Below are 15,194 nucleotides of genomic sequence, written 5' to 3'. Positions count from 1 at the left end.
TCTCCTACTGATATTTGATCCACTTGGTCCACCTCTGTCCCAAAAACCAGGACCTGCTGTGCCTTCCCTCTCATTGGACTAGAAACACACTTTTGTAGAAAGTTTTCCTGAACACACTCTAGGTACTCTTGCCCCTCTCTGCCCTTTACATTACTACTATCCCAGTCTATACTTGGATAACTAAAGTCCTTCATTATAACTACTCTATAATTGTTTCATCTGTCTGTAATTTCCTTGCATGTTTGTTCCTTGACATCCTTTCCACTATAGGTGGCTTGTAACAATGTAATCGCACCTTTTTTGTTCCTTAGCTCCAGCCAAGTAGATTCTGTCCTTGACCCTGTAGGATATTTTCTCGCGCGCTCTCGCTCGCACTGCAACACTCTCCTTAATCAATACTGCCGCTCCTCCCTCTTTTCTTCCTTTCCTATCTTTATTGGCCACCTTGTGTCCAGGAATATTTAATATCCAGTCCTGCCCTTCGTTAAGCTGGGCCTCTGTTATAGCCATATCATCATATTTCCACATGTCAGTCTGTGCCTATAACTCACCAATCTTATTAATCTCACACTTGCACACCAACTCTGATATAGACTTTATTACTTTCTCCCTTACTCTGATGCCACCTAACAACCTACTATTTCCTACTGTAGTGCTAGCGACCTCTCCCAGTATTCTGTGCACCTTAGTATTCCTCTCTGACATTTCCTTCTGGGTCCCACACCCCTGCCAAGTTAGTTCAAACCCTCTTCTTCCCCTCTAGAGTATTCCAGATTTGAATATTCCAAACTCCATAAGTGCTTAACTAGATTCTTGAAATTTCACATCTCTTTATGTTTACCTCATGGCAGAATCATTATTTAAGTTTAAAAATCCTGAATTAGCACCTTAAATGTTATTGCTCTAGTTTTCATAAATTGTTTTACTGGGTGATGAGATGGGTTAAATAGTCTGATAACAGCAAGGGTAAAAGCCAAAGGATTTAAGAAAAAATGAGTATTTATAAATTTCAATTTTTCAAATCAAATTTTCAATTTCTGCAGAGGAATTCCCATTCACTCCTTGCTAGAGTTTGCAGTTCTTTTGTAACTTTTGGTTTGGGCTTAGTCTGATACCTGGTAACATTTATATAAAAATATGATTGCCTTTTTACAGAATTAATATAAAATCAAGTGAGGTGATACCAAATTGAAGTTGGCTTCCCCACCGACTAATAACTTTTGCTCTGGATTGCACTTTGTCCTTTTCCAGGGCCAACTAAACCTTACAATACAATGATCACCGCTCTAAATGTTCTCCTACTGATATTTGACCCACTTGGTCCACCTCAATTAATCAATTCCTTGATTAATTTGCTTTGATAGACTTGGAAACAAATGTTGATTTAAGTGAGTCTTTCATCGTTGAGGTAAAACTATAAACTTTTGTGTTTTTTGGGCATGGATTGATTTCTGTATAATCATTAATCAATGAAAGACTAAGATATTGGAATGTATGTTCTATGACAAAAATATGCTTGTCAGTAATTAATTAACTTATTTTATATATGTGAAAACTAATGATGTTGCTGAGGGACAACATGTAGGTGAGAAGAGCTATTGAGCAGTAACCACCACCTAGAAGAGCTGTCCAGTCCAGTCTGTAGCTCCTGAGAAAAATCAAAGTGTAACATCACAGGAAAGCAGATAAGTTGGCCAATATTTTGCTCATTCATCTTCAAAATTTGTGTAATTTATTAGTAATTGTAAGGTTTTATCAGTTGTTATAAGGTTTACTAGCAGTAGTAAAGGTTATTGGGAGTCGCAGTGTTTGTTAATTATAACTTTATTGTAATAATTCTTAATTAAGATGGCAAGTGATGTGCTCCGACTGCAGAATATGGAGTTCCTGGACACCGGAGTGATGCAAAGCAAACACGTCCGCAGTAAGTGTCTGCGGCTTGAGCTTTAGCTCAGTCGTTGAACTGGTGGCCGAGCTGCAGACATTACAATGCATCAGGGTGGGGTGGGGGCGGTTATCTGGGCGCTTTGTACCAGGAGGCAGTCATACCCCTTAGGATAGGGTAGGGTCCTATTTGGTCAGCGGTCATGGACATTTTTGCCCTACACCACTCCAGTGTCCAGGAACTCCACATTCTGCAGTTGGAATACATCACTTGCCATCTTTATTGTAATAATTAATTTATTCTTAATTTTTAATTAGTAAACACTGCTACTTCCAATAACTTTTACTACTGCTAGTAAACCTTATAACAACTAATAAAACCTTACACAATTGCTAATAAATTGGCTGCAAGTGAGGCAGGTATGGAGACCCAGAAGGTAGCAGTGGAGGAGCCCCAGCCTTTGTAATTGTCCAACAGGTTTGTGGTTCTTGTAGCCTGTACGAATGAAAGTGGTGGCTACAGGGTAGATGAGCAAACTGACCATGGTACAGGAAGCCATTTAAGTGGGGGAGTGAATAGGAATGTAGTGGTAGTTGGGGACAGTATAAGCTGAGGGATAGGCACAGTTCTCTGTAGCTGAGAATATGAGTCCAGACGGCTGTGTTGTCTACCTGGTGTCGGGGTTCAGGGCATCTGCTCTGTGCTGGAGAGGAACTTGCAGTGGGAGGGAGCAGATCCAGTGCTCATGGTCAACATTGGCATCAGTGACATAGGTTCTGCTGAGCCTGAGGGAGTATGAGCAACTTTGGGCTAAATTAGAAAGTAGAACCTCAATGGTGATAATCTCTAAATTACTATCTGAGCCATGAGCAAATTGGTGTAGGGAAAATCAGATTAGAGAGTTAAATGCATGGCTGAAAGATTGGTCTGGGAGAAAAAGGTTTCGTTTCATGGGGCACTGGCACTAGTACTTGGAAAGTGGGAGCTGTACCGTCGGGACAGTCTTTACTTGAACCTTGCTGGGAACTATGTTCTGATGAGTCATATAACTAGGGTGGTAGAAAGGGCTTTAAGCTAAATAGTCAAGGCAAGGGATCAAGTTTGGGAAGGTGTGATAAATTAAAAAGAGAAGATGAGGCAAAAGGGCAAGGTAGGAATAAGGAAAATGATGATCAGAGTGTGGTAAGATGGGGCAGAGTATACAAACTTAAGAGTGCGCCAACAGATAAGGCTAGAGGTTTAAAAAAAAAATAAAAAGACCAAACTAAAGGCTCTGTATCTGAATGCATGTAGCATTTGTGACAAAACAGATTAGTTGACAACTCAAATAGAAATGAATATATATGATCGGATAGCCGTTACAGAGACATGGTTGCAGGACGACAAAGACTGGACCTAAATATTCAAGGATACATGACCTTTCAGAAGGACAGGAAGCAAGGAAAAGGTGGAAAGGTAGCTCTGTTATTTCAGGATGGCAGTACAATAGAGAGAGATGACCTTGGGCTTGGAGATCAAGATGTAGAGATGAGAAATAGTAAAAGTAATAAGTCAGTTGTGAGAGTGGATTATGGGTTTCCTAACAGTAACTACACCTGTAGGATGGGGTATACAGGAAGAAATAATTGGAGCCTTGAGAGACAGGTATAGCGATAATTATGGATTATTTTAATCTGTGTATAGATTGGATGAATTAGATTAGCAAAGGTAGCCTGGATGATTAGTTAATTATGTTTTTGGGACAGTTTCTTAGAGTAGCACATTTTAACACCAACCAGAGAGCAGATATACTAGACTTGGTAATGTGCAGTGAAACCGGATTAATTAATGAGCTCATAGTGAAACTCTTTCGAGTTATCAACAGTCACAGATTGCAACTCTTTCGAGTACAATCACAGTTCTTGGTTTCCGGGAGTGGGACATGAACCCCCAACCCTCTGATTCAAAGGCGAGGGTGCTATGAACTGAGCCACAGCTGACACCTCGAGCTCATAGTGAAACTCTTTCGAGTTATCAACAGTCACAGATTGCAACTCTTTCGAGTACAATCACAGTTCTTGGTTTCCGGGAGTGGGACATGAACCCCCAACCCTCTGATTCAAAGGCGAGGGTGCTATGAACTGAGCCACAGCTGACACCTCGAGCTCATAGTGAAACTCTTTCGAGTTATCAACAGTCACAGATTGCAACTCTTTCGAGTACAATCACAGTTCTTGGTTTCCGGGAGTGGGACATGAACCCACAACCCTCTGATTCAAAGGCGAGGGTGCTATGAACTGAGCCAAAGCTGACACCTCAAAATTCTTTCGAGTTATCAACAGTCACAGATTGCAACTCTTTCGAGTACAATCACAGTTCTTGGTTTCTGGGAGTGGGACATGAACCCACAACCCTCTGATTCAAAGGCGAGGGTGCTATGAACTGAGCCACAGCTGACACCTCGAGCTCATAGTGAAGGTGCACCTAGGTAGCAGTGATCATAATATGATTGAATTTCACACACTGTTTGAGGGAGAGAGGAGTGTGTCCAAGAGTAGTGTTTTAAGCTTAAATAAAGGAAATTGTGAGGGCATGATGACAGCTCACTAAAGTGAACTGGGAAATTAGGTTAAGGGGTAGGTCTGTAGAGATGCAGTGGCAGAAATTTAAGGAGATATTTCAGAATACTCAAAACATGCATTCCAGTGAGAAAGAAAGACTCTAGGAGAAGGATACACCATCCGTGACTAACAAATTGAAAGAAGTGTATAATTGCGCAAAGATGCATGGCAGGTCAGAAGATTGGGCAGAATATAAAGAACAGCAAAGAATGACGATAAGATTAAGGAGGGAGAAATTACAGTACAAAAGAAAGCTAGCTAGAAATATCAAAACAATAAGAGTTTCTACAGGAATTAAAAAAGGAAAAGAGTAAGTAAAGTGAGCGTTGATCCTTTCGAGTGAGAATTGGGAAACTAATAATGGAAAATAAGGAAATGGCAGATGAATTGAACAGATATTTTGCATCTGTCTTCATTGGGATGTTATTTTTATCCTCCATAGAAATAATTGTGAATCAGGAGGAGAAAGGGAGGGAGGAAGTTAAAACAATTACTATTGCCAGGGAGAGGATACTGAGCAAATTATTAGAACTAAAAATTGACAAGTCCCCTGGTCCTGATGGACTTCATCCTAGGGCCTTAAATGGAGTGGCTACTGGGATAATGGATGCACTGGTTTTAATTTTCCAAAATTCCCTAGATTCTACAAAGTCCTATCAGATTGGAAAATAGTGAATGTAACTCCTCTAGTCAAGAAAGGAAGGAGACAGAAAGCAGGAAACTACAGGCCAGTTAGTCAGCTGTCGTAGGGAAATTGCTGGAATCCATTATGAAGGTTAGAGCAGGACACTTAGAAAATCTCAATGCAATCAGGCAGAGTCAACATGGTTTGTGAAAGGGAAATCATATTTGACTAATTTATTTGAGTTCTTTAAGGAAGTAACAAACATCGTAGACAAGTCCACACCTGTGGATGTGCTGAATTTAGATTTCCAGAAGGCATTTGGCAAGGTGCCACATAAAAGGTCATTACACAGAATGAGAGCTCATGGCGTAGGGGGTAACATATTAGCATGGATAGTGGAATGATTAGCTGACAGGAAGCAGAGGGTAGGGATAAATGGGTCTTTTTAGGGTTGGCAAGGTGTGACAAGTGGAGTGCCACAGGGATCAGTGCTGGGGCCTCATCTATTTAAAATTTATATCTATGACTTGGATGAAGGGATGGATGAGATGGTTGTTAATTTTGCTGATGAGACAAAGATAGGTAGGAATGCAAGTTCTGAAGAGGGCTCAAGGAGTCTGCAAAGGGATATAGATAGGTTAAGTGAATGGGCAAAAGTTTGGCAGATGGAGTATAATACAGGAAAATGTGAACTTGTCCACGTTGGTAGGAATAGAAAAGCAGCATATTATTTAAATGGAAAGAGATTGCAGAACTCGGTGACACAGTGACCTGGGTATCCTAGTACATGAATCAGGAAAGATTAGTATGCAGGTACAGCAAGGGAAATGGAATATAAAAGTTGGGATGTTTTGCCACAGTTGTACAGGGTGTCAGTGAGTCCATATCTAGAATACTGTACAGTTTTGGTCTCCTTATTTAAGAAAGGATATAAATACATTAGAAGCAGTTAGAGAAGGTTCACTGAACTGATACCTGGGATGGGGGTTTATCTTACGATGAAAGGTTGGACAGGCTGGACCTGTATCCATTGGAATTTAGAAGAATGAGGTGTGATCTTATTGTAACTTAAAAGATCCTGAGGGGACTTGACAGGGTGGATAGTGAAAGGTTGTTTCCCCTTGTGGGAGAGACTAGAACTAGGGTACACATTTTAAAAATAAGGGGTCTCCTATTTAAGACTGAGATGAGAAGAATTTTTTCTGAGGGTCATGAATCTTTGGAACTCTCTCTTCCCCAGAGAGCAGTGTAGGCAGGATCATTGAATATTTTTAAAGCAGAGGTAGATCGACTCTTAACCAATAAGGGAGTCAAAGGTTTTTGGGGGTAGGGGGAATGTGGAGTTGAGGCCATCATCAGATCAGCCATGATCTTACTGTACTGCGGAGCAGGCTTGAGGGGCCGAATGGCCGCCTCCTAATTCGTATGTTCGTATGTATGAAATAGGAGAGGACTAAGGATACGTACATCGGGGACATCAGAGGTAAATCCATGATCCCCATGGATTTCTATCTTCATCCAGCCTGAATAATTACCCTTTGCCCCTACTCTCTGCTTTCAATTTTTTTTAGCCAACTTGCTATCCATTTAGCTGTTGACTCCACATGCCCTAATTTTTGTCATGAGCCCACCAACTTCACAGTATCATAGTATCTTTACAGTGCAGAAGGAGGCCATTCAGCCCATCGAGCCTGCACTGGCTCTCTGAAAGAGCATTCCACCTAGTCCCACTCCCCTGCCTTATCCCCATAACCGTGCACATTCTTTTTTTCAGGTAGCAATCCAATTCCCTTTGAATACCTTGATTGAACCTCCCTCCACCAGCCTTTCAGGAAGTTTGTTCCAGACTCCAACCACCCGCTGGGTGAAAACACTTTTTTCCTTGAATACCTCTATCAAGCCTCCTCTCGCCCTTCTTTCCTCCAAGGAAACCAGTCCCGACCTCTCCAATCTATCTGCATAGCTACAGTTCTTCATCCCTGGAATCATTCTTGTGAATCTCCTCTGTCTCTCTTCAATGCCTTCACATCCTTCTTCAAGTATGGTGCTCAGAACTGGACACAGTGCTCCAGGTGAGGCCTAACTAGTGTCTTATATAAGTTCAATATGACCTCCTTATTCTTGTACTCAGTGTTCCTATTAATAAAGCCTAAGATACTATATGCTTTATTAACTGCTCTCTTAGCACGTTTAGAGAGGTGGTCACACCGCAGCTGAAGGGACTTGAGGAAGAAAGGAAATGGGTGACCACCAGGCAGTCCAAGAGAAACAGGCAAGTAGTTTAGGAATTCCCTGGGGTCCCGCTCGCAAATCAGTATTCCATTTTGGTGGCTGATGAGGGTGCTGGTTCCTCCAGGGAGTGCAGACAGAGCCAAGCTTCTGGCACTACAAGCAGCCTCTCTGTACAGGAGGAAGAGAGGAAGAACAATAGTAATAGTTAGGGAAACAGATAGGCGCGACTGTGGCCATCAACGTGACTCCAGGATGGCATGTTGCCTCCCTGGTGCCAGTGTCCGGGATGTCACTGAACGGCTGCAGGGCATCCTGAAGGGCGAGGGTGATAAGGCAGAGGTCATGGTACATGTTGGTACCAATGATATAGGTAGAAAGAGGGATGAGGTCTTGCATCAAGAATTCAGGGAGTTAGGCAGTAGACTAAAAAAGACCTCTCTGGTTGTAATCTCTGGATTACTCCCAGTGCCACGTGCTAGCAAGCTCAGAAATAGGAGTATAGCGCAGATGAATATGTGGCTTAAGAGTTGGTGCAAGATGGAGGGTTTTAGATTCCTGGATCACTGGGATCGTTTCTGGGGAAGGTGGGACCTGTACAAGTGGGATGGTCTACATCTGAACCAGAGCGGGACTAACATCCTTGCAGGCGGGTTTGCTAGTGCTGTTGGGAGGAGTTTAAACTAATTTGGCATGGGGAGGGTTGGGGGTCACAGAATGTTAGCAGAATAGGGACACATCATAATACAGTAAAACAATCAAGTCAGAGGGAGTACAGCTGCATTAAGTTTCAAGGGAGTAAGGCAAGGCTGGATGGCCTCTACTTTAATGCCTGGAGTATTACAGGTAAAACGGATGAGTTAAGGGTGAGGATTGACATGTGGAATTGTCATATAATAGCCATCACTGAGATGTGGTTGAGGGAAGGGCAGGATTGCCAGCTCAACATTCCGGGATATAGAATCTTCAGGCGAGACAGAGGAGGGGGTAAAAGAGGAGGATGCATTGCATTATTAGTTAAGGAGTCAGTTACTGCAGTAAGGAGGGATGATATCTTGGAGGGGGCATCGAATGAAGCTTTGTGGGTAGAGTTTAGGAATAAAAAAGGGACAGCCACATTGTTAGGTCTTTATTATAGACCCCCAGATAGTCAGCGGGAAATTGAGGAGCAAATATGTGCACAATTTGCAGAGGTATGTAAAAATAATAATAGGGTAATTATATTAGGTGATTTCAACTTTCCCAACATTCATTGGGATAGACATAGTGTTAAGGGCTTGGATGGAGTGCATTTCTTGAAATGTGTACAGGAGAACTTTTTAGGTCAATATGTCGAGGGTCCAACAAGGGACGGCACAGTGCTGGACCTAATTCTGGGGAATGAAGCTGGACAGGTGGCTGAGGAGATGGTGGGGGAGCATGTTAGTGATAGCGAACCACAACATGTTACAGTTTAAGTTTGTTATGGGCAAAGAAATCGACAAGTTGCAAAAAAATGTTTTGGATTGGGTGAGAGTGGATTTTAGTAAAATAAGGCAGGATCTGGCCAAGGTAGACTGGGAACAACTACTTGTGGGGAAATCTACAGAGGAGCAGTGAGGGGAGGGGCGTTCAAAAAGGAAATGGGGAGGATACAGGCTCAACATGTTCCCTCTAGGATGATAGGAAGGAGTAACAAGCCCAGAGAACCATGGATGACCAGAGATATTCAGGTTACGATGAGAAGGAAAAGAGAGGCTTTTAGCAGGTACAAGGGAAGCAAATCAGCAGAGGCATTAGTGGAGTACAGAAAGTGCAGGGTGGAGCTTAAGAAAGCAATTAGGAGAGCAAAGAGGTGATATGAGAAAGCTCTGGCTGGTAAAAGTAGGAAAAATCCCAAGATATTCTATAGGTATATCAATGGGAAGAGGATAACCAGAGAAAGAGTAGGGCTCATAAGGCCCAATCTATGGGTGGAGCCAGAGGACATCGCTAGAGTGTTGAATGAATACTTCACATCCGTCTTCACCCAAGAGAATGAGGATGAAGGTATTGAACTCTGGGAGAGAGACTGCGAGGTTCTTAAGCAAATTGATATAGGGAGTGACAAGGTATTGGAGGCGTTGGCAGGCTTAAAAGTGGACAAATCTCCAGGTCCGGATGATTTGTGTCCCAGACTGCTGAGGGGGGCGTTCGCAGGGGCTCTGACCCAAATTTTTAATTCCTCTCTAGCCACGGGGGAGGTGCCAGAGGGCTGGAGAACAGCTAATGTGGTTCCGCTATTAAAGAAGGGTTGTACAAATAAGCCAGGGAACTACAGGCCAGTGAGTCTCACGTTAAGTGGTAGGGAAACTATTGGAGAAAATTCTGAAGGAGGGAATCTATCTTCACTTGGAGAGGCAAGGTTTGATCAGGGATAGTCAGCATGGCTTTGTCAGAGGGAGGTCATGCCTAACAAATTTGATTGAATTTTTTGAGGAGGTGACCAGGTGTGTAGATGAGGGCAGTGCAGTTGATGTGGTTTGTATGGATTTCAGCAAAGCCTTTGACAAGGTCCCACATGGGAGAATTATAAAGAAGACAGAGGCACATGGGATACAGGGTAATTTGATAAAGTGGATTCAAAATTGGCTTAGTTGTAGGAGGCAGAGGGTGGTGACAGAAGGATGCTTTAGTGACTGGAAGCCAGTGTCCAGTGGCGTACCACAAGGATCTGTGCTGGGTCCCCTAGTATTTGTCATTTATATGAATAACATAGATGACTATGTGGGGGGTAGGATTAGTAGGTTTGCGGATGACGCAAAGATTGGCCGGAGGTTAACAGTGAGGTTGAGTGTCTTGGGCTACAGAAAGATATAGACGGGATGGTCAAATGGGCAGATAAGTGGCAGATGGAATTTAACCCTGAAAAGTGCGAGGTGATACACTTTGGAAGGAGTAATTTGACAAGGAAGTATTCAATGAATGGCATGACGTTCTGAGGAACAAAGGGACCTTGGCGTGTGTGTCCATAGATCTCTAAAGGCAGCGGGGCATGTTAATGGGGTGGTGAAAAAGGCATATGGGACACTTGCCTTTATCAATCGAGGCATAGGTTACAAAAGTAGGGAGGTCATGTTGGAGTTGTATGGAACCTTGGTGAGGTCACAGCTGGAGTACTGTGTGCATTTCTGGTCGCCACATTATAGGAAGGATGTGATTGCACTGGAGGGGGTGCAGAGGAGATTCACCAGGATGTTGCCTGGGATGAAACATTTAAGTTATGAAGAGAGGTTGGATAGACTTGGGTTGTTTTCGTTGGAGCTGAGAAGACTGAGGGGCAACCTGATCGAGGTGTACAAGACTGAAGGGCATGGACAGGGTGGATAGGGAGCAGCTGTTCCCCTTAGTTGAAGGGTCAGTCACAAGGGGACAAAAGTTCAAGGTGAGGGGTCGATGCTTTAGGGGGAATGTGAGGAAAAACGTTTTTACCCAGAAGGTGGTGAGGGTCTGCAATGTGCTGCCTGGGAGGGTGGTGGAGGCGGGTTGCTTCACATCCTTTAAAAAGTACACAGATGAGAAATTGGCACGTTATAACATTCAAGGTTATGGGTCAAGTGCTGGTAAATGGGATTAGGTAGGTAGGTCAGGTGTTTCTCTCGTGTCGGTGCAGACTCGATGGGCTGAAGGGCCTCTTCTGCACTGTGTGATTCTGTGAACATGCCCTGCCATCTTCAATGACCTATGTTGCATACACTGAGGTCCCTCTGTTCTTGCACCTCCTCCAGAGGCTCTCCCTTTTATTTTGCACTGTCTCACCGTACCTTTCCTGCCAAAATGTATCACCTCACACTTCTCTGCATTGAACTTCATCTGCCACATGTCTGTTCAATCCACCACCATGTCTATGTCCTTTTGAAGTTCAAGACTATCCCCATCACAGTTGACAACATTTCCAATCTTTGTATCATCTGCAAATTTTGAATCATGCCCTGCACGCCACAGTCCAGGTCATTAATATATATCAGGAAGAGCAAGGGTCCCAACACTGACCCCTGAGGAACTCCACTACAAACCTTCATCCAACCTGAAAAAACAACCATTTATCACTACTGTCTCCTGTCACTCATCCAATTTCTTATCCAAGTGCCTGCTTTCCCTTTTATTCCGTGGCCTAGAATTTTGCTCGAGTCTATTGTGTGGCACTGTATCAAATGCCTTTTGAAAATCCATATACACCACATCAACAGCCCTGAGGAGCTGTCCTTAGCCCTGGCACCAGGCAGGCAACAAAGCCTTCGGGACTCGCACTTACGGCTGCAGAGAATGGTATCTATCCCCCTAATTATACTGCCCCCTACCACTACTACAGTCCTATTTCCTCCCCCACTTGAATGGCTCCCTGTACCATGTTCAGTATTCAGTTTGCTCATTCTCCCTGCAGTCTCTGCTCATGTCCATAAAGCTTGCAAGAACCTCATAACTGTTGGACAATTGTAGGGGCTGAGGCCCCTTGAATGCTACCCCCTGGGTACCCATAACTGCCTCACCTGCAGTCACACCCTCCTGTCCCTGATCACAGACCAAATTAGAATTATCTAACCTGTGGGGTGTGACCGCCTCTTGGAACAAAGTGTCCAGGTGACTTTCCCCCTCCCTGATGTGGCGCAATGTCTGCAGCTCAGACTCCAGCTCCTTAACTCGGATCTGAAGTCCCTCGAGCTGCAAACACTTCCTACAGGTGTGTTTTCTCCGGATCTAGCAGCTGGTGTCCAGCAGCTTCCACATGCTGCAACAGCAACACATCGCCTGTCCTGCCATCGCTATCTTATTTTATTTATTTATTAATTACTCTAGTATCCCTGCTCTTTACACTCTCTATTGAAATTAATTATTTACACCAGTATCGATCTTATACTTAAGCTATTTTTACAAAAGAGAAAATTAAGACTAGAGATCCAAACACTAACTATAGACCTAATTTTAACCTAAAGACTAGAAATACTCACCAATCAGCTGCTCTCCACGCTCTTTTTAAATGAAGCCTCCTCACTCTTTGTTTTAAATACCCAGCCCGTTCTGTTTCAAATGAAGTCCATATGCTCACCCGCTCTTTGTTTAAATGAAGTCCATACGCTCACCCATTCTGTTTTAAAAGCCTGGAGATGTCCTCTACATTTTCCTGGAGGGCTGCTTTCTTTGCTTTGAACTTACCAATCTTAGCCAGTAGCTCTTCCTGACACTGGGCAGTTTGCATCACTTATGCTCAGGAGTGCAAGTTGGGTGGGATTGGGCTGGGGTGGGAGGCGGAAGTTACTTCCACCGACCTCATCACTACTCAGATAGGAGCTGTGCAGGCTGGTGTGCTGTTAACTCAGCTGAGCGGGGAGCTCCCTGGGTCGGCACAAGGACAAGATGGTGGCCGTGAGTGGCTATCTTGCCCTGAACCTCACAGCTAGGCTGGTTTTGTTCCTGCTCCCAGTCTCTTCCTGTATTCTCACTGCCGTTGCCACCACTGCCTCCTTCCCTGCCAGCACAGCTACTGCAGCCTTGGCCGCATCCGCTGCTCAACCGTTGCCCCTGCTGCCTCCATTGCTGATTCACCCATGTGAGCTGCATGCATTTTGGATTGCACCTCAACTATCCTGTCACATTTTTTTGGGAAGATAAGAGGAGGGGGGAGTTGCTGCAATGGGGAGAAAGAGAAGAGAGTGGGGAGAGAAGTGGGGGTGGCTGTTGGTGCATCTGGTTGGCCAGACTCTCTAGCTCAGAGGAACTTGCATAATGACTGCTGGGTGCAAGAATAAATCCAATCCTAATGAATAATAATAGAGTTAAAAACCAAGTCTGTGATTGACATGAAATAATCTTTGTATTTTTTTGTGATATTGAATATTGCAAATTTATTCTAGAGCCAATTCAGATCAGGTATACATTTTAACATGTGTGAATCTCCATTGAAATCATCACTTATGTAATTCTTGCAATTTTACTTCTGCACAAAAAAATTTTAAAAATGCGTCGATGAACATGTCAGTCAATTGGATTTTCATTAATAGAACAAATCCAATCATGAGAAGAGACAGTATAAAATAAAGGTTAGAGGATGCAGGAGTGGGGAGGATGGAGACTGACGATGTGGGATGACTGAGGGAGAAAGACTTAACGGGGGTGAGGAATGGGGCGGGAGGAAGAGAGACAAACAGCTGGGAAGGGCCAGAGGGGGACGAGAGAGACTTTTTTCACTTGCGTACTGGTTTTAGTAAAATTGACAACAGGTGAACTGGTTTCAGCTGAAAAATACTGGTGCCAACTGAGCAACTAGATTTCTAATGAGTCCAGTAGAATTGCCAGTTTATCAGTCACCTCCTGTGGAATCCAGCTGAGACCAGTTTAACACCAGTTCCTCCTCATTCAGGCCAGTTCTATCTTGAACTGGTCTGAACTGATTTTTTTACTAAATTTCAGACATCCTATGGTCCAGGCTCCCATGCTCAGCTGGCTGTGAAGTACTGCCTTTGGTATGTGGGAATCCTCCATGCGAACCACATGACCGACCCAGTGATGCTGAGCTCTGATGAGCATTGTGTCAATGCCAGGTATGCAGCACTTTGCAAGAACTTTGGGTATTTTGCCTTGCCACCTGATGTTGCAAATAGATCTCAGACAGCAAAGATGGAGAACTTCTAGTCTCTTTCTGATGCTCGTAGGTTGTCCAAATCTCGCACCCATAAAGAAGTGATGCGAGAACCACTGCTTGGTAGACTTTGATCTTTTTTCTGAGACAAACTTCATGCTCTTTCCAAAGCCTGTGAGTGAGCCTGCCAAACACTGAGCTTGCTTTTGCCAGGTGATGGTTGATTTCATCATCGAGCATAGTGTTCATTGGAGAGGATACTCCCAAGATAGCAAAACTTCTTTCTTGAATGAAGGGGTGTGTTGAAGATAGTGACTGTGGGGTCTTGGAGTATGTGGCCAGGGGCAGGTTGATACAAGGTCTCTGACGTCTTCAGGCTTATCGTCAGGCCAAAGTGTCCTGAGGCTGGGGCAAAGCATTCAACAAGCAGCTGAATGTCGTCCGGAATATGTGCTATGAGAGTGTATTCGTCCACGAAGAGTTCACGCAGTAGCATAACCTTTGTGCAAACTTTGATCCTTTGCAAGTTGAAGAAGCTGCTGTCTGTCCTGAATTGAATGTGTGCTCCTGTGTCAAGATCTCTGAGTGCATACTGGAGTATGGCCGAGAAGTATATGGCAAACAGAGCTGGAGCCAATACACAGCCTTGCTTGGTGCCACTGGTGACAGGAAAGACATCCGATGATGTACCACTTTGCATCACACTGGCTATCATGCCATTATGAAACAAGCGAATGATCATATTTTCAGGACAGCCATATTTACACAGAACCTTCCACAGGCCTTCCCGGTTTACTGTCTCAAAAGCCTTGGTCAGGTCAGTAAACACCATAAAGAGGTCCTTCTATTTGTGCGTGGATCTTTTCTTGAATATGATGTGCTGCAAAGATCATGTCTACTGTTCCCTGCCCTATATGGAAGCCACACTGTGATTCAGAGTACACCAAGTCAATGAGGTAAGTGAGTTATTAAGAATAACTCGCGCAGAATTTTTCCTGCTGTTGAAAGAATTGATTATCCATGTTTGTCACATATGGACTTGCTCCCTTTGTGTTTGTAGAGATGAGTTATGGAGTCATCCATGTAGTCTTGGGGCTGAGCACCCTGGTTCGAGATTAGGCAGAAGAGACTATTGAGCTTCCTAACCATGTGTCCCTCCATACTTGAATACTTCAGGTAGAATGCCATCAGCTCCTGGTGCCTTGCCATAGAAAACTGCTTTATGGCCTTTGTGTCTTCCACTTGTGAAGGATTGAGAGT

At 43.8% G+C, this 15,194-nt stretch overlaps 1 protein-coding gene across 2 annotated transcripts in view; it reads left to right on the top strand.

Moving 5' to 3' along the window:
* LOC144693247 (tau-tubulin kinase 2-like) overlaps positions 1-15,194 on the top strand; it is a 313,940-nt gene that overhangs the window by 63,165 nt on the left and 235,581 nt on the right. The window lies entirely within an intron of this gene.

The sequence above is a fragment of the Cetorhinus maximus genome, chromosome 18, assembly GCF_964194155.1.
Source record: "Cetorhinus maximus chromosome 18, sCetMax3.hap1.1, whole genome shotgun sequence".
Lineage (NCBI taxonomy): Eukaryota > Metazoa > Chordata > Chondrichthyes > Lamniformes > Cetorhinidae > Cetorhinus > Cetorhinus maximus.
Note: the sequence above shows the minus strand (reverse complement) of the source record. Positions and strands in the feature narration are given on the sequence as shown.